The sequence below is a fragment of the Leguminivora glycinivorella genome, chromosome 14 (assembly GCF_023078275.1).
Source record: "Leguminivora glycinivorella isolate SPB_JAAS2020 chromosome 14, LegGlyc_1.1, whole genome shotgun sequence".
Classification (NCBI taxonomy): domain Eukaryota; kingdom Metazoa; phylum Arthropoda; class Insecta; order Lepidoptera; family Tortricidae; genus Leguminivora; species Leguminivora glycinivorella.
In genome coordinates, this window is record NC_062984.1 from 17,789,363 (window position 1) to 17,809,607 (window position 20,245).

The 20,245-nt window shown below is 36.7% G+C and overlaps 1 protein-coding gene across 1 annotated transcript in view; it reads right to left on the minus strand.

Annotated features, from left to right (window-relative positions):
• Window positions 1–20,245, minus strand: part of LOC125233213 (probable chitinase 10) — a 169,806-nt gene that overhangs the window by 25,033 nt on the left and 124,528 nt on the right. The gene's annotated exons all lie outside the window — the stretch shown is intronic.

Sequence of the window (20,245 nt, forward strand, 5' to 3'; positions counted from 1 at the left end):
GGGATTAAAAGTTTCTTAGAGGCTAACTTAAGTTGGTGCACCACAAAAGCCACAAATTCAGTATTGAATTGTACCTAAACTTTTAACACAACAATTAGTAATACTCCTTCACTAGTAGTAATTAAATCACAAAACTCAACCCTTCTCTAAATATCTGAAGGGTCCAGTTTGAAACAATTGCTCTTAGGGTCATAGAATAAGATCTTAGGAAATGGAACAAAGGAGCATAAATGTATAATGTATAAATGTATCTTTAAACATAGAGAGTAACTCGTCATTAGCGAACCTCAAACATTTGACCTTAGACGTTGTTTGGGACCTCAGTAACATTAACTCAGTTGTAAAGGAAAGCTGAAACTACGGTTTGAAATGCGCCAAGTTGATTCCTTCAGTTTAATGACCACTTCGAAATGTATGCCATTCTTAATTTGATCCCTTCTATCAGGAAAAAGTAACTTTTCGAATAGTTGATGCAAACAATGATTACAGAAAATAAATAGGGATAATAAGTAAGTATGACTGTCATTTGATATTTGCCAGTTGCTTTTCGGTGAAGGAAAACATCTTGAGGAAACCGGAATAATCCCAATAAGGTCTAGTTACCCTTCGGGTTGGAAGGTCAGATGGCAGTCGCTTTCGTAAAACTAGTGCCTACGCCAAATCTTGGGATTAGTTGTCAAAGCGGACCCCAGGCTCCCATGAGCCGTGGCAAATGCTGGGATAACGCAAGAAGGATTATGATGAAATAAGTACCTATGTTGCGATATTGCAAAATCTTATACGATATAATGTCTAAGAAATCTTCCATATGTTATGTATTTGTATATACATGTAGCAAACAAAATTGAGGTTTCAAAATAACCAAGTTGCGGTGTAAGATGAAACAGTTGGTCAGTGAAATGGCATAAGAATATATGTACATAATTCCACTTTCTGTCTTTGTCCAGGTTTAAATTAAAATATCCTATTACGTACATCTGTCACAAGTGAAACGTGAGTCAAGAGGAGGAGGAGCTCTGGAGCGAAGCCTTTTCTGCTTAAGGTTGTCGAGCCAGGCTTTGTCGTGCTCCGTCACCCCGTCGGATAAGTCACGGCGCCATTCAGGTCTCATGATAGCGCGTGTCTCCCAACTGTCTAGGTTGATAATAAAAGATTGCATATCCCGTTTACAGGAATCTTTACACCTGTGACAGATTTGGCAAAAGGTGTCGTGCTGCCATCGGACTAAACCACCAAAGACGATGTACCGGCACCACACAATAAAATCACTGCAACAATAATCTGCTAAGATGTCGTGGCCCATAATGATGATGATTACGTACATAGTACGAGTAACTGGTACTTACATAGAATTACATACAAGCATGTAAAACATCATTTAATCGCAGGAAAACCCTGTACTTGCAGTTATTTTGATTCGCTCGACTTTCTAAGAAACTTCACTTGCACTGCTTACTAAACATTGAATTGTAATGTCGTATCTTTCTAGAAACTCTCTTTACTATACGACATTGTGGTTCTGTGTAAGTTGCATTAACTTTCCAAGCTAACAGTATCCTATTTATACCTACTTAATCTCCTTTGAATATCAAACGGCAAATTGGCATGATGCCATTAGGGTAAAACTTGAAATGGGAAAATACCTTGAGCTTACGAATAAGTAGTGAGACTAAGTCACTTTATCTAATCCTATAATATTATACATTTATCTAAGTTGCAAAAATAGGATAAATCTAGACTTAATATAAAAATGTTCGTATTATTTTGGGCTACTTTCATTGTTAGATGTCATATGGGACACGTCTGTGGGGTAGTTCGGCAATTAAAATTGAGAAAATATCTGGAGCTTAAACAAAATGGAAGGTGATTTGCTAATTATAGTAATGATCTATGTATTAAGAACAACACGAGAATTTTTAATAGTAATTATGTATACAATATAAACTGACTATAATACAGGCATCGGATTAAAGTTATTTCCATTTACAAGTATAATATTGGCCCGGTCAGCGTGTCATAATAAAATATTATCTCTCAGGACGGCAATAAAACTTGTATGAACTTGCTCATCCAGATGTACCCTATAATATTCTACCGTTTCTATTCAATATGATCCAATATCGTATGTTAAAAATTCACTTGATCCAACGTCACGTGTTTCAGGTATTAAAATTTTATCACGTTCACAAGCGAACTCGATATTCCTCTTAGTATAAAATGTATGCATGATATGTACAGTCAGCTGCAGAATTAAGGTCCTTTTGAAACAAATTTATATGCAAGGGTGAGGGACGATCACTGAACTTTATACAGTCGCCATCGGTATATCCATAGATTAAACATAAAAAGATCATACCATCCCATACATTAAAATGCGACCGCCTAAGAACGCGCATACACTACACCACACATAGATGGCGCCACGAAAAATGTCTTGTAGCTTTCGATTATACTTTGTAGATGGCGTTAAGTGTCACTTTTGACATAGAATTATGGCCAATCTACAATTATAATCGATGGCAACAAGGCATTTTTTGTGGCGCCATCGATGTGTGGTGTAGTGTATGCGCGTTATTAGGCGGTCGCATTTTAATCTATGGTATATTGGAATAAACAGTGGAAACGATCTTCAGTGCCTTGACAATAAACGAACGCTTGTTCAAATATATTTCGTCACTACTTTAAAAAATTTCGTATCTCACGCTGCTCCTCGAAGTTAAAACGTAGTAAGTCTCTTTGCATTCTATACATACTTACATGTAGTATTTATTTATTTTAATCCACAAGAAAGTCAAAACACATTTTATTACACTAATATTATGGAAACAGTAAAGAGTTTCCAAGAACTGCAATAACACGCAAACTACGATCCTAGAAACTATTAGAACGTTTAAATATGACATTTAACTGACGGTGACGACCCAGCGGGACCTAAGCGGAATTGTGTTACAGAGATAAGTTAACAATGGAGACAAACCATTGTAATGGCCACCCCTTACTAGCGACATCTATCTAGTTAAAGCCAAGGAAATCGCGACGCGACGCTGCGCGGTTGCATCAAACAGCAGGCATAAAATCGAATAATAATATACATTGAGGACACCTTACCCAAACATCTTAGCTCTAATTGCTTAGATGTTGCGCACTAGAAGATGATATATTTACATACTTATACATAGAACAGTCATGACTCAGGAACAAATAAGTATTTGTTTTCATCACGCAAATAAATTCCATTACCGGTATACGAACCCAATAAAAATACAATTGAGAGAAAAAACTTGACTATGTAGATACTACAACTAAGTAGATACTACAGCTACTTAATACTTATTGTATTAAGTGATCCTAAAATATGGTATCAAACTATAAACACTGGCAAATACTGCCACACAGAGTAGCACTGTTCACCCCTAAATGTTTTAAATATTTTTTAGCTTTCAAAAGTTATTTTTATCATTATTTATTCAGTCGATTGTCAATCATATAATGTTGAGCACGTGTTAGAACACGCAGTAATATACAAATGGCAGTCTTTATTTTACTCGTCTTTGGTTCTACAGAGTCACATTTATGAGTATTTTTATTATTTCAAGAAATTTCATGTAAGTATCCAAGAGAAAAATGTCCTTTTCTTGGTGCCCACTTTATGCTAGATTCTAGACTTGAGAAAGTCGGAGAATATTATAGTTAAGAAAAAACAAGATGATTTAATATACTGCTATAAAATATGTTCATAAATTATAATTAACTACAGCATCTACGTAATTCATTAACATTTTTCTTGTCAACGTATTTCCACTTTTCTGCCTTCTAATACTAACCAGTTTTCTTAGAATATTTTGACAACATTTATTTGACACTGACTGTACTAAAAATAGCTACATTATATGCGAGACCCTTTCGAACGATATTTTCCATACAATCAACTGCCAAATGAGCTAACCCTTCCTTAAGGCAACTCACAAACAAACAATTTGTATAATCAGTCAATTTGCCAGTTCCTCATAACACTTTTGCTAAAAACTGATTCTGGTTTAACAATTTGATACTGTTAATATTCTTTTTCTACTTGTCGACTGTAATCTGTCAATTAGGACACCACAGACTAAACTATAAGTGCTAACTTTTCAGTGTTGGATACTCTATGGCAGTTCCGACACAATTATCGCCGTGTGCCTGCTATACGGTCACAATTCAAAAAACCATTTTTTCGAGAAATCGCGTCTCAAAGTTTTGAGAGTATAGTTCAGGCTGTTAAATAGGATCTTACTTCTTGAGTTTTAGGTCTATGAATTTGAAATTTAGCTTTTTTTACTCAGAATGATATAACCCTTCATAATATCACGCCACTTTTCACTAAAAAAATTTTTTTTTTAAGATACAAGGCCTGAAAGACAGGTATTTAGAGTTATGGCTGTATTGCAGAAACATTTTTTAAGATTTTGAGATGCGTCCAAAATTAAACGAGATTATTGGATAAAGGTATCATGCAAATATATATGAAAAAACACCATATAGTTAAAATAATTTTATTTATGAACTTTTCCAGTACCGATAGCAATAATTATGTGTAACTAGCTTATATTCATCAACATTATATTACGTCATTACCAAATATTATTAATAATTTAAAATTGAAACAAATAAAACTTTGTAGCTTACGTATCTTGGTGTCACCCTGGATAGAAGCCTGAATTTCAAGGAACACCTGACCAGCCTATCTGCGAAGCTCAAGACCCGGAACAGCATCATTCAGAAGCTTACTGGAACTACCTGGGGTGCCAACGCAGCAACATTTCGGACAACCGCGCTATCCCTAGTCTACTCCTCTGCCGAGTACTGCTCAGCGTGGTTAAACAGCACCCATACTGCCGCGGTAACGCCCAGCTGAACCACACTATGCGACTCATCAGCGGCTGCCTAAAACCAACTCCCACACACTGGTTGCCGGTGCTGAGTCATATTTTACCTCCAAACTTCCGCCGAGAAAATTCCCTTTTTCGTAAAATCGCCAAGATTCGGAGCAGACACAAGTTTACCCATCCACCGAGACCTCGACGCGCTAAAGTCTCTCAGACTGAAGTCTCGACTACCCCCCGATATTGAATTCCACTAAAGTGGGTCACAAGTAAGCCCCTTAGAGGCATGGATAATGGACTGGGTAGCCAGAGCTCTTCCTACAGAGCTGTTAGAATTCGATACTGGGACCCGACCAGTGGGATTTAAGGAGCCTCGACAGGTTTGGTGTCGGCTGAGCCGTATCAGGACAGGCATCGGCACTGCTCAACTCTGTGGTGCAGATGGGGATGGCGCGAGTCAGCGGAGTGACAATGTGGCCACCCAGATCCGACGGTGCACCATATAGCCTTCGAGTGCCCCATAACCAAGTTTAGCGGAAAAAGGGCAGATCTTAAGACACTTTCGACAAATGCCGTTGAATATCTTAAGTCTAGTTTTTCAATAATTTAAGTAGAGAACAACGTGTAACTCGTGCAAACCATGCGATAAATAAATTCAGACTGGAAAAATAATTATGATAGTATTGAGCCATATTAGTCAACTCAACTTTGTTTTCTTACAAGTACAGTTCACTTGTAAAAAAACAAAGTTGAGATTTGTTTAATCATTTTGTGTAGTAGTTTCGGCGTCGGGCTGGTAATTTTGTAATAATAAGTGTGATACTGACTGCTGTGACACAATATTTAAAGGGATTTATCGCAATTATCACTCAAATTTTTAGGACGCAACTCAAAACTTACATTTAAAACGTGTGCTATACAGCCACAACTCAAAACGGCCGTCGGTTTACATGCGAACAGACTGGCAAGTGGCCGTATTGCAGGGAATCTTCTGACAATTTATGGTCAATTCCATACGGCCACTTGTGAGAAAAAGGCTTTTAAGGACCTTTTTTGCTATGGCTCTCGAAATAAGGTCGTAAATTGAACGATTTTGAATACGAATCTGCAATAATCCAGAAAATTAAAAATTTTGAGTTGTGGCCTTATAGCAGGCACACGGCGTTATAATAAGCTCATTAAGTTAACTGTAATAATTTCAAAAATAGAACTTCATACAATTTCTATACTAATTTGCGATACCTGGCAAATTTTCCTGCATCTGAAACACATTTTTTTTTTATCTGTCGCGTTATCGGCCAATCAGAGACGGTTATTACAAACAATTGATTGCTAGGTAATTCGATGTTGATACAACGGTGAACAACTCTATTAACATTAATTTTAACTTGCATGAATGATGATATTTCCGTCCATTGATGATGAAGATGATGACTCTTAGAAAAAGTATTGTATACAATAGTGATATAATTAAGCTTTTCACTCTCGTACCGTACTATTAGGCCACTCAGCAAGCTTCGTGGCCTAAACATGGTACTCGACTGAAAACATACATACATACATACATACAATCACGCCTGTATCCCATAAAGGGGTAGGCAGAACACACGAAACTACTAAAGCTTCAGTGCCACTCGACTGAAAAGCTTTGTATTATATCACGATTGTATAAAATACTATTTGATGCTTCTTTTATTCATGGCATCCGCCGGCCTAGCCGAAATGACAATCGTTGAGGATACGCTAACGATCGGAATCGGAACAGTCAAGTTCTGTAACGCCACTAAAGAAGAGCAAGTACCAGGGAGAGTGAGATCAAGATATTGAGATCCTGATCGCATTGGGCGAGGTCCAATCAGTTTGCTGACACCTGGATGTCAAATACAGCCGTGTTACTGATGCGACATTACTGCTAATGTGTCGACGTTCGCACCATTTATCTATCCAGGCAATATCTAGGCATTTCTTTTATAAAATGACTAAAATGAGTGACTGTCGCAATTATGATGTCCGATCCGCCACTAGTGTTTCAAGAAAATTGACAGGCACGCATCATAGCTATAGTTAAACCTACTGTAAGCAATACATCAAAACTGTAACATACCTAGCGTAAACTTATAACACTTAGATAGTTCTACCCACTTATATTATGTCAATGGAGTCCCCTCTACCAACAAACTGTCCTGCAGTTTGGCAGAAGAATTAATATGTTATCAAAAAGAGTTTATTTTGATAATAATCGATTTTTTTTCGTTTTTAGGGTTCCGTAGCCAAAATGGCAAAAACGGAACCCTTATAGTTTCGTCATGTCCGTCTGTCCGTCTGTCCGTCTGTCCGTCTGTCCGTCTGTCACAGCCGATTTACTCGGAAACTATAAGTACTACAGTGATGAAATTTGATGGGAATATGTGTTGTATGAACCGCTACAAAATTATGACACTAAATAGTAAAAAAAAGAATTGGGGGTGGGGCCCCCATACATGTAACTGAGGGATGAAAATTTTTTTTCGATGTACATACCCGTGTGGGGTATCAATGGAAAGGTCTTTTAAAATGATATAAAGTTTTCTAAAAAACATTTTTCTTAAAGTGAACGGTTTTTGAGATATCAGCTCTCAAAGTCGTAAAAAGTATGTCCCCCCCCCTCTATTTTTATAACTACGGGGTATAAAATTCTAAAAAAAATAGAGGTGATGCATGCTAATTAACTCTTTCAACGATTTTTGGTTTGATCAAAGTATCTCTTATAGTTTTTGAGATAGGTTGATTTAACTGTAATTTTGGTTAAGTTATTGGTTTATTATATTTGCTGCTACGGAACCCTTTGTGCGCGAGCCCGACTCGCACTTGGCCGGTTTTTTTTTTTATTGACGCGCTGGTTGGTGCATAATTATATCACACGCTGACAGATCGTATCATATCAAAATAAGATGAAGACCAGATCAAATCGTTGACACAGAATAGGCAATTAGGCGTCATAGATTTACAAACTATTTGTAAACATTCGTCCTTGCTATAGTAACAGAGGTTCCTTTCGAATTCCTATTCAAGATCTATAAACACCGGTTGTGTGCTATTATATTCGCATTAACTATTGTTATTAATGGACTAGAATATAGCATTTGATAAATAAGATGTACCTATTTTAGTAATGCATGAGATTGAACATCCCATTATTATAGTACTCCGATAGAAGCCGAGGGCAAAACCTAGTATAATAAATAAATCTAATAAATATTGGACTGGGGGACACCCTGTTGAGATTAAACAGTTTCGTGGCACCTTCTGCTTTTACCTACTTATGTATTTTTGTTTGTATAACTTTCCTCTTTTTGTGTGTGATGTGTGATTGTGAATAAATAATTTATATTTACATTTTGTTTCTATATGTCATAGCTTATCTAATCCAGTTACTACGTCTCGCAATGATTATGACTGACCCTACACAACGTTGACCATGGCCTGGCGTATAGATAGATAGATAGATACATTTATTGGTACTAATCATACACCGTCAAACACTGTTAATATTATGTAAAAAAAAAAAAAATCAATAAGATGTAGTAAAAAATGTTCAACATAAGAATGTTGTTCTAAAACCTTGCTGAATACAAGCAAATAAAAAAAGTTCGGAAAGTTAAATGATCGGCCATAAGGTTATATATAATAAATACTAGCTTTTACCCGCGGCTTCGCCCGCGTAATAAAAGTATTCATTAAAATTTTCATTTGGATCCGTAGGGACCGTAGGTTTCTCTGTAGGTATATTTATCTGCGATTATTTCGATTGCACATAATACTTTTGCTTGCAATGATTGTAGAAATATTACACATCGACCACAGCGTAGGTAATTCTATATACGCTGGGGAAACCTTTATAAACATCCCACATAGCCCGTATTTCGACACTATGATCGGTGGGTAAAAAGTACTTTTTTCTATTATCCCTTACAATTTTTTACATTTTGCTTATACTTATCGCAAACGTAATCTTCAAGCAAGCAAACAACGATCGTCTTAGAGCACATTGATTGTAAGAGACCGCCGACCGATTATCCGTATCCCGCTAACGATACCCATATTATCCGTATCCGTATCCGTATCGCTATCGCTATCGCTATCGCTATCCCTATCGCTATCCCTATCGCTATCCCTATCGCTATCCCTATCGCTATCCCTTTCCCTATCGCTATCCCTATCGCTATCCCTATCCCTATCCCTATCCCTATCCCTATCCCTTATCAAGATGTTTAATGATATAACACTTTAAGTTCTCGCGCTTTGTACACATACAGGTCGAACGCGATTAATTAACATTATTTTTACCTTTTTTCCCAACGTTTCGGCCAGGTTGCAATGGCCGTGGTCGCGGAAGACTGACGTCCCAGCAAAATGTCACCGGAGATGTAAACAACACAAAACTACCCGATATTAATTTATATAAATGTTCGGGGTAGACAAATAAATATAATCTACCCGCTTTTAGTTAATGTTTATTTCCAACCATGTTTATTTTAAAGGTAAAAATAATGTTAATTAATCGCGTTCGACCTGTATGTGACTTTAAATATATGTTTAATGATTTCTTATCAAGTGCTAATATATAAAGTTTCATGGTTTTATCATTTAAAATTAAGAAATCCCATACAAACTTTCAACCTCTTTTTCAACCCCTTCATCCCTTTTTTTCGAAATAAAAAGTAGCCTATGTTCTGTCTCAGGGTCTAAAGATTGTCTGTTCCAAATTTCATCAAAATCGGTTGCGTGGTTTAAGCGGGAAAGCGTAACAGACAGACAGACAGACAGACAGACAGAGTTACTTTCGCATTTATAATATTAGTATGGATTGGGGACACAAGATCACCTTATCCCCAAACTAAGCAAAGCTTGGGTGCTAAGCGACGATATACATACTTAAATAGATAAATACATACTTATATACAGTATAGAAAATCTATGACAGGAACAAATATCTGTGCTCATCACACAAATAAATGCCCTTACCGGGATTCAAACCCAGGACCGCGGCTTAGCAGGCAGCGTCACTACCGACTGAGCCAAACCGGTCGTCAATTAATGGTTGATCATTAAACCATATGTTACAGTGACATGCTCTATTGACGAGTTTTTTGCACTTTTGACAGTAAATACAGTGAGCTATCAGTCATTTTGAAATCATGTTATATTCTAGGGTCAGCGATTCCACGACATTTTTTGTTGTTTGTGTAGTTTTTACGTATGTGACGTCACATTATTGACGAAACAGTTTCATAGAATTTAACAATGCACACAAATTTTGAAGTATATCACTATTATTAGTATTATCACTAATTGTGATTAACTCTTATTATATATATTTTTTTCTTGAAACTTGTTATAATTCTAGTTCATTTAATGTACATTGCAAAAAAGAAACACAATTATCAAACGCATTTACACATTGGACGACGCTTACGAACAAATAATTTCGAAATATAAACTTAATTCAAAATTAAATTAGGTTGAAAGTTCGTTATTTACCTATTTATTGAAATCCACTTTACTGCACTGCAATACTTTACATAGTTTGTAAATAAATTGATTATTTTGCATATTGGCGGCAGAGTTGCCAAAATCCTAATTTAGCTTGTATTCATTGCGAAATAAATTAAGCTTTCAGCTCCATCTGACGGCAATCCATTCGTTAGCTCTAAAATGGGAACCTAACGAATATCTCAGATATTTGGCAGTAGAATTAATTCAGTTTGCAATCAGTGGGAGAGCCTTGTTTTGTGAGTCCTCAGTGACAGCGGAATTTGATTAGACTAATAAGGAGAAAAACATTATTTTCATTACACGTAAATAAATGGAAGTACCTAAGTAAGTAAGTAATTTATTTGCTTAAAATATTGTACAGTAAGATGGTCAAAAGGTACAATTTCGTTCAACTATTTTGCCTAAGTAGAACATTAAGTATACGTAGCAATTACCCATCATAAATTCGAACCTAGTAAATTAATTTATTCGCAAAAATGGTCATTCAAATTGGACGTAGTTACGCAGAAACGTTCCAATCCATCTGAAATTGTCATTGAAATGAAAGACTTTTGTTTTTCATACAAGGTCTAAAACTTAATGACAATTTCATGTGGATTGGAACGTTTCTGCGTAACTACGTCCCAATGATGTAGGGTCATTATGATAGTGTCCGTCCTTCTACACTCTCATTTTCGTCCACGCACATTATATTATAAAATATGATACTTGCAAAATATCAATTTATATAGCACACTTTAAGAAATAACTTAATAATATTATAAATGGGAAAGTGTGTATGTCTGTTTGTTTGTCCGTCACGGCAAATTGGAGCGACGAATTGACGTGATGGAGAGTGACATAGGCTACTTTTTATCTCTTTTCTAACGCGAACAAAGCCGCGGGCAAAAGCTAAATTTTGATATGTGTAAAAACAGCAAAATAACTTACTAAAAACCGCCGTTTAAAATTTATGAGATAAACACGAAAATTGTATCACTACCCTTATTGGCCTTTATAAAAATTCCACGATCCTTTGAAATAAAAGGGACATAAAAGCTTAATCCCCGAGCGTTACAAAATAAGGTTTTAAAAGGAAGTTGCACCCTTTATAATGTAATCATACCCTCGCACCCACGGTCGGGCCCGGGCAAAGATTACCTTTCACAAGCTCTTATATTTTAATCTCTAGCCGCCCATCGTGTAAGAAAAGTTGGTAATATAAAGTTACAATAAATTTAAATTGAATTAATAAATAATACAATTAAGAAACGTTTCGCAGCAAAAAAGAGCAACTCTCAGATTTGATGTCAAAATGATATTTATCCAGTTTTCCAATTAACCAGGTTCAAATAAAACGTCTTCTCACTTATAGAGGCTCTCGCTAATAGAGGTTGTCGATGCTAGTAATGTCGCTTATAGAGGTCACGTACAGTCAGCTGCAGAGAAAAGGAGACCCCCTGCCATACAAATTTCTATGTAAGGGGGTCTACTTTTCTCCGCAGCTGACTTTACATGCTATTAGAGCAGGCGCTGTCGGGAAAACTAAATATATCTTTTATTTAATATACATGTAGATATAATAATAATTCATTTATTTCAGATTAATAATCCATAATACACTTAAACAACAAAGAACAAAATAATTGAGACATGACATATAAATTAACAAAAAATAGGTTTAATCCTGACTTCTAAAAGCAATCAAAATAATCCACAGTACTGTTCTACAAAAACAATATCTTTCCTTTGTTATGAAGTAACTTATATTTAAACAAAATCACTTCTAATATTTATTTATGCAAGAAACCAGTATGGTTAAATAAATCAATATACCGATTGTACTTTAATGAAAAAATTCTATTTTTTAAATTTATCCCGAAGAGATATAAACACTTGATTGTGTGCTTAGGCATTGCTTATCTAACAGCACGGCACCGCAACGCAGCTAAAACCAAACTGAACGATGTGTAATCTCATCCAAAATATATAGCTAAAACATAAACCAATTTTCCACTCATAGAGGTTGCGGAGACGACTACTTCCAGTTGCAGAGGTAAAAATAAGAAATTTCCGAAAAATGGATTCCACTTATAGAGGTCCCAAAATTCCACTTATAGAGGTAATTCGTTGTTAAGGGACCGGGACCGAGAACTTAGGTCCACTTAAAGAGGTTTTCCACTTACCCAGGTGCCACTTATCCAGTTTCCACTGTATTGAGTAAAATCAGTTCGCTATCATTTATTTACACACCTTAATTTCGCTTAAAGTAGTTCGTGCAAATATTAGCCAGCGAAAATGGCAGTTAACTTAACTAATGTGATTCCAATATCATTTTTACATTAATTTGATGTCGGTGCGCTTGCGAACTGGTCGGTTGGTTTTCATTGAAAATGATTTAAATTTAATTGAAGGTAAGACAGTAAGATTTCGAGAGGTAAAAGCTCAGAATGTTTTAATAACCCGAAGCAGTTACGTAATATTGACTTTATGATTACACTGAAAAATATGAAACAAATACGCTAGCCTGTTTTCTCAAATACGCTATCTTGTCAGAGGTAATCAGGGGTTCGGGTCAGCACGATCCTTAAATAAAATTAGGCTACTCAATGCCTACAAGTGTCGTTTATAGACGCGATGTATTTAATAATATTTTAATTCCAACCCAACGACAGAGGTAATACATTTTGCCTTTTATTGGGGTATGCTAGGTGTATTCCTAGCATACCCCAATAAAAGGCAAAATGTATTCTATCAATTCTACCTCTGTCGTTCTATCAATTCATCAATTTTGTTTGGTAAAAAAATATAAAGTGAAATATAAAAAAAAACCTTTTACATGATGTAAGTTATCTAAACTAAGCTGATAATTGTCTAAATCTTGTTGTAAACGTAGTTTCGTCGTTTTCTGTAATAAAATACTCGTATGCTTTATGAATATTTCTGTACTTATTTAAAAAGGTATTATTCCTGTTATCTAAGCTTACTATACTACTCTCTAGGACTTGGTTAATTTGTATAAATCTGTCCCATAACATAATATGTATTTATTGCATACAAATCGCCACCAGTAGCGCCCCCCATCGTCTGTCTATTTGAATACAATACCGGAGTGCTCCCTGATTACATTCGCATACGATCGCTACAACTATGCGCTAACTGACATGTACCACATTGTTGTAAACGTAGTTTTGGAAGTTCAATTCAATTTGGAACTAGATACCACAGATACCTTTCGGGTTAGAAGATTGATGGCAATCTACTGAGTGAATACGTTAAGGGTGAATTGCAGTTGGTTGTTTAACCTCGTCCTTTTCACACATAAAAGGAAACACACGAACTTTAGCCAATATAATTATTATACCAGCAATACTGGTCGGGTTTATACATAAAACAATCTGTTGTAGGTAGTTATTTTGTTAGTCAACTTTTTGCTTTTGATACTGCTGACTGAGGCATGTTATTGTTCAATAAAACCGGACTTAAGATGATTATAAATTGGTACAGTCACCATAAGATATATCGGATCAGTAATGAATTCATAACGTTAAAAAATAATTGAGCATGAATTTAACAAAGCTTTTATTGTAGATATTTGTAAACCCCACCACTGCGGTGTATCTGATATCAGCTGTAATACAAACGCAGACTGGCAAAAAAGAGTAGAAATAAAATAAACAATAAACTGAAATAAATATCATTTACAAAGAAGAACGCATATGTATATGACATTTATTTTAGTTTATAGTTTAAATATTAGTGTGTCTACAAAAAAATACCAATTAAATTATTTTCTATGAGGCTAAATTAATTTGTTCAAAGAAATAAAAAATACACACAAAAACGGGACCAGACTGTAATTATGTTACCTATTTTAATTTTCACGCTTTTTTTGTAACTGTACCTATTGCAGGACTAAAAATTACGTCATTGCCTTGCACTTCGTACCTACTACTTAAATAGAACGTAGGTAAGAATAGGTATGCAATATTTTGGCATTTTGTAAATTCGTAGAGTCCTGAGGTTAAAGAGTTCACGACGTCAATAAAGTGAACTTTTCGACCTTAAGCGAAATGCCAAGGACGAAATGCATTTCGGATGACACAATACTTCCTTTAATGCAACTTGTCTGAGCCATAACAACTTTTAAGAGCGGAACGGAAAATAAAAGGAATGTTGTTTGCGATGTTTTTCTAGAAAAGTTTGGAGAGAAAAACAAGCAGATTATTAAGCTAGATAAAACGATATTATCAAGAGTATCACTTGGCGACTTCAAGTGCGCGAGTACGCAAGCTGTGCTAGACCGTCAAGCTAGGTATGATAAAATCTGCTACATTATTTGTAATACTCTTCTAAATTAGCAAAAGTAGCTTTTACGGCCTGTGTGGTGACGGGTTAAGAATTTCACTACCCCCTTTCTTCCCGTGGGTGTCGTAGAAGGCGACTATGGGATATGGATTAAATTGTGGCGTAGGCGAGAGGCTGGCAATCTGTCACTGCAATGTCACAGTTTCATTTTCTTTCAACCCCTTATCCCTTATTTGCCAAGAGTGACACTGAAGCTTTAGTAGTTTCATGTGTTCTGCCTACCCCTTTATGGGATACAGGCGTGATTGTATGTATGTATGTAACTTTTACAGCTCTGCTAAAAATCTATTAAAAAATTGATACTTCAGACGAGAAGGTTGACTTACTTACTGTTCCTGATGTCTATATAAATCACAATACAAAGATTTATTAAACTGCCCAACAGTAGGGTAAACTCGCGTCATTCGGTGACACGCCTGATTCGGTGAAACAACCAAAAATTATCTTTCGGAATAGTGCTTCAAAGCTTGTATCAACGAATTAGGCGTGTCACCGAATGAGGCGAGTTTACCCTACAGTCATGTACGCAACGCGCAACGTAGCGATCAAAATGAAACTGTCTCTGAAGCAGTATATGGAAAAGTGGTATCTAAGAGATGAGATGACTTACGATATGCTATGGAGAGCCAAGAATTAGCACTTTGGCTGGTCGACTGAGTAGACTGTTTAGCTCTGATAACGTCAATACTAAGCTGTGTATATATACCTACTAAAATCGTGCTACCTAATTTGTAACTTTTAACTTTAAGTAAAGGTAACATTTAAAGCTTTGAGAAAAATAATACAACTAATTTTAACTAGAATTTTAACGACAATGCAGATACTTTTTAAACTGCCCAGCAACTTATTCGTCACCATTCCAATTGAAACAAGTAGGGTTTTACATATTCATGTTTTTTTTTATAATAAACCCTATACCACCAAGAATTCATTATGACGTTATTACACGTTGTGTTAAGCCGGGCCACTAAATAAGTGAAATTAAAAAATAATTCATGCTCCCATATAAGCGTGCAATAAGGGATTTGCGGCGGCTCCTATGAGCTAGGCGAATATAGAGACGGACTTTTGTATAAAATAAATAAATAAATATTGGGGGACACCTTACACAGATCAATCTAGCCCCAAACAAAGCAAAGCTGTATTTTGTATGGGTACTAGGCGACGATATACATACTTATATTATACATACTTATACGTATAGAAAACAGTCACGACTCAGGAACAAATATCTGTGTTCATTACACAAATAAATGCCCTTACCGGGATTCGAACCCGGGACCGCGGCTTAGCAGGCAGGGTCACCACACCACCAACTACGCCAGACTGGTCGCATGGAATGTATGACGCCAAATCTTGGGATTCGTTGTCAAAGCAGACCCTTGGCTCCCAAATCCTAGATCCCATGAGCCGTGGCAGATGCCCGGATAATGCGAGGAGGATGATGATGATGGTGGAATACGTGTATAAATCCGTACAAGCCAAGTCTAAGGAAGAAGTACCACGGAAACATCAACATTATTTATGCTCCGTCTGTTGGCGCCACACACTTGGTTGATGCTCGATTATATGGCAATTTTACACATCATACATGTAAAGAATATGGGGCAAATTGTCAAAACTGACGTTCAAATGTTTTTTTTTTTCGAGAGTTGGCAGACAATGTAATTTCATCACTCACTTGTACTATTATATATTCTGTGCTTTAAGAGGGCTTTCGTGCTAAAAATAGTGAAATCGCAACCGAGCGCTCGATCATACCGTGTGTGGTATCAAATTAAAGGGCTTTGCGAGTAGTTTATAAATATATATCACATTATAGGACTTTTTCTACTTGGTCTAACAAAATATGAGAAAATGTCCAAAAGTGGTAATAATTGTACCGGTGAAGGCTCGTTTTCAAAAAATTGGCAAAAATCAATAATAGCAATTTATAATCACTAAGGCATAACAGCAATTTAAGTAAACGTTGCAGATTAATTTAGTACAAAACTTACTTCGATGTGATGTAGATTTTCAAAGAAATTGATACTTAATTTTAGGTAATTTCTGAAAAAAATTGAATTCGCCTTAGGCTAGTTTACTCTTTTTCAAAAACTTAAAATAAAAATCTAGTCTGAAATGATTGTGGTACAGGATATACGAATTATAAATTTACCCGTTTTAATATTCAAAATTGTCCAAATTTTACAAATAAGATCGACTGATTCAGCTCTATACGTGCGTTTTTCTAAACGTGCATTAGAGAAAAATTCATAATTAATTTAGTGAGTTCGTTTTCAAAAATCCAGTCTTATAAAAATCAAGATAATAAGATGCTCTAACTGAAACTTGAATTAAATAAATCTATTGGATAACGGGAAGTGTAGTATTTCACCGACTAAAACTATCAATTTTACATTCTTTTGACGTTTTTTTTTAAAGCAGCCTTAACAATAAAATTATTCTGTATAATGTACACTCCATTCTCTTAGGTAACAGTAAATGTGACATTAAAAATTAATTTGCCTTAACAATTTCTAAAATTTCAATTAAATCATTTTAAAAGGTCCGAGTTTTTTATCGCAAATCTAATAAAAGTTTGTAAAAAGGGTTGGGTCCATAAACAGATAAACTGGAATCCGGACATTTTAAATTTCATAAAACACTAAACAGGATATCTAAACGAAACCTCAAATCATGCAACAGCTCTGTTTCTCCATCCGGCGTCGCAATAAAGAATGCAAGTGGCAATAAACCGCAACAGCTCCTAGACTAGACTCTTGGACTACGCGATATTGCCAATTAAACTGGGCATTGCGCTGTTGCACACTTTATTTTATTGACTGTGAGAATTTGGTATTTGATGTTAAGGGAATTATCTTTTCCCCTCACTAGCTCGGAAACACGTGTTTTGTCCTTTAATACCAGCGGGTAAAAACGCATTTTATCCACTAGTGGGTAAAGTAATTTGACCTTGAATAAAGTCAAATTAACTGCTTTAAAATTGATAAAAGTAGGTGAATCTAGTAATAAAGATGATTTACCACCTGTGGAACTACTGGAAGCAGTGATAAACGCATTTTTTGCGTTGTAGTTTCCTCGCTATAGTGAGGGGAAAAGTTTTGTGTTACACTCGGGTGCAAATTTATTTTACTTCTCGTGTGTTAAAAAACTCGCAAGTTCGGGATTCTATTCTCGAACCACTCGCTTCGCTCGTGGTTCAACTATAGGATCCTTTCACTTGCTCGTTTTTTCAATTCCACACTCGGCGTTAAAATACAACTTTGCCCCCTTGTATAACAAATAACTATTTCATGTATCTATTTCTTATTTACTGAGTTTTCAGGATCATTTTTGTCATCTGCATCATGATGGGATCGAACCAAAGTAAAATACTGTAAAGTGATTTTATTTTCTGTTTACTTTTTTTTTTGTATTTAAACCATGATGTTGGTTAATTATGAAAGTTGTTTATTTTTCGGCTACACCTCGAGAGATCCTTAGTAAGTATACTTCACGTGCAATACAGCCAATTTCACTATTTCGGCACACATTTTTTGACGACCGGTCTGGCCTAGCAGGTAGTGACCCTGCCTGCTAAGACGCGGTCCCGGGTTCGAATCCCGGTAAGGGCATTTATTTGTGTGATGAGCACAGATATTTGTTCCTGAGTCAGGGATGTTTTTTATGTTATATAAGTATTTGTATATTATATATATCGTTGTCTGAGTACCCACAACACAAGCCTTCTTGAGCTTACCGTAGGACTCAGTCAATCGGTGTAAGAACGTCGGGGATCTTAAGAAACCTTCTGTGGAAAGCCATATACGCACTACAACTAAACAGACCATCCGGTCCGTCTATTTAGCAGTTTACCTGGCCCCGTAGCCGAATGGCATTTCTACGACGCGAAACGAAAACGAAACGCCGCGCCGCGTAAGGTAGTCTGGCTCTGTCGCGCCAATACGTAAGAGCGATAGAGGTAGAGCGTTTCGTTTCGTGAGCTTTTCGTAAGCGTTTGTGCATTCGGCTACGCACCCTGGCCTCCGGACGAATGCAACTCCTAAAACTTTATAGTGTTACAAAAAACAGAGCAGAGCTGGCTAAACGCCTAACGGCTCAGCCACGACATTGGTCTAAGCGCGACAGCGGTAAGCGGCAGCCATACATTGGAGCGAGACACAGCGATGGGACTTTTCATTCGTACGTATGGCTGCCGCTCACCGCTGTTGCGCTTAGACCAATGTCGTGGCTGGGCCGTAATAGACGCGTCGGGTGACCGGAAGGCTGGAGCTTGAGCTATCTTGCCCAGCGCATCGGCATTGCTGTTCAGCGCGGCAATGCCGTCAGCCTTCTGGGCACCCTACCGGCCGGCTCTGATTTACGTTCTATTTTTTATAGGGTTTTATTTTATAGGTAGATTCAGTTTAGTTATAGTTTAATTTATTAGTTCATAGTGTAGTTTTATTTGTGTTAGTTTAACTAACTAACTATTGTGGCTCAGTGATCCAAAGTGAATCTTGGCCTCCGAAACGAGAGATCGCCACCTGTCCCGATCCTGCGCAGCCTCTTGCCAGTCTCTGACTTGAAGCCGACGCAGATCCTCCACCACACTATCCTCCCAGCGGTACCTGGGTCGACCCGCCGGGCGGCCACCAGCCGGTCGACCCAAGAACGCTCTCTTGACAGCCCGATCGTCTCCCATTCTGAGTAAGTGACCGAACCAGCGAAGTCTGTGGGCTTTCGTTTCGCCGATGATATTGGGTTCGGCCACTAACTCCTCGATCTCAGCATTTTTCCGGACCCTCCAGGTGCCATCGTCTCTCTGAATAGGTCCCAGGATCTTGCGAAAAATCTTAATTAGTTAGTTTAATATGTATTTTTATTTTTAATAATCGATTACTAATAAAATCAAAAACAGTATATCTGTATATCAGTCTCTACAGTGTGTAGCCCAGACGACCAGATCTCATTAAGGCGTCAGCGGCAGTTGTTTGCGCCACGCACACGGCGCTTAATTACGAGGAAGAACATCCTGTATGTTCGGTACCTGCGGTGAAGTACAAATGCGCGTTTGTGGCTCGATACTTGTACGTACCATATCTATGAGACAAAATAGGTAATTAAAAAATGTGGTGGTATACTGGGTCAAAAAAATGAGATATTAGACGACAGAAGATCAGTATTGGCAAAGAGGATCGAGTATTATAGAGAGTTACTGTCGAAGTAAAATGTGTAATCACAGTGCATAGACTGCCATCTCTTGACACAGGCTTAAAACTTTTGAACCTCAGTTTTGACAATTTCGGCCATATTCTTAGCTTGATATGTGTTAAAATGTCAAATATTAATATTAGCGCCATTTAGCTGAGCGTACTCCAAAGGTGTAATGCCATCTAGGCCACCGTACCTTTTTCTGTATGGTACGGAGGTACGTTTTTTTCTTAGACTTTATCTGTCTATACGGAGTTATATATGTCTTTGGTATTGGCTACCTGAAATGAAATGAAATGAAATAT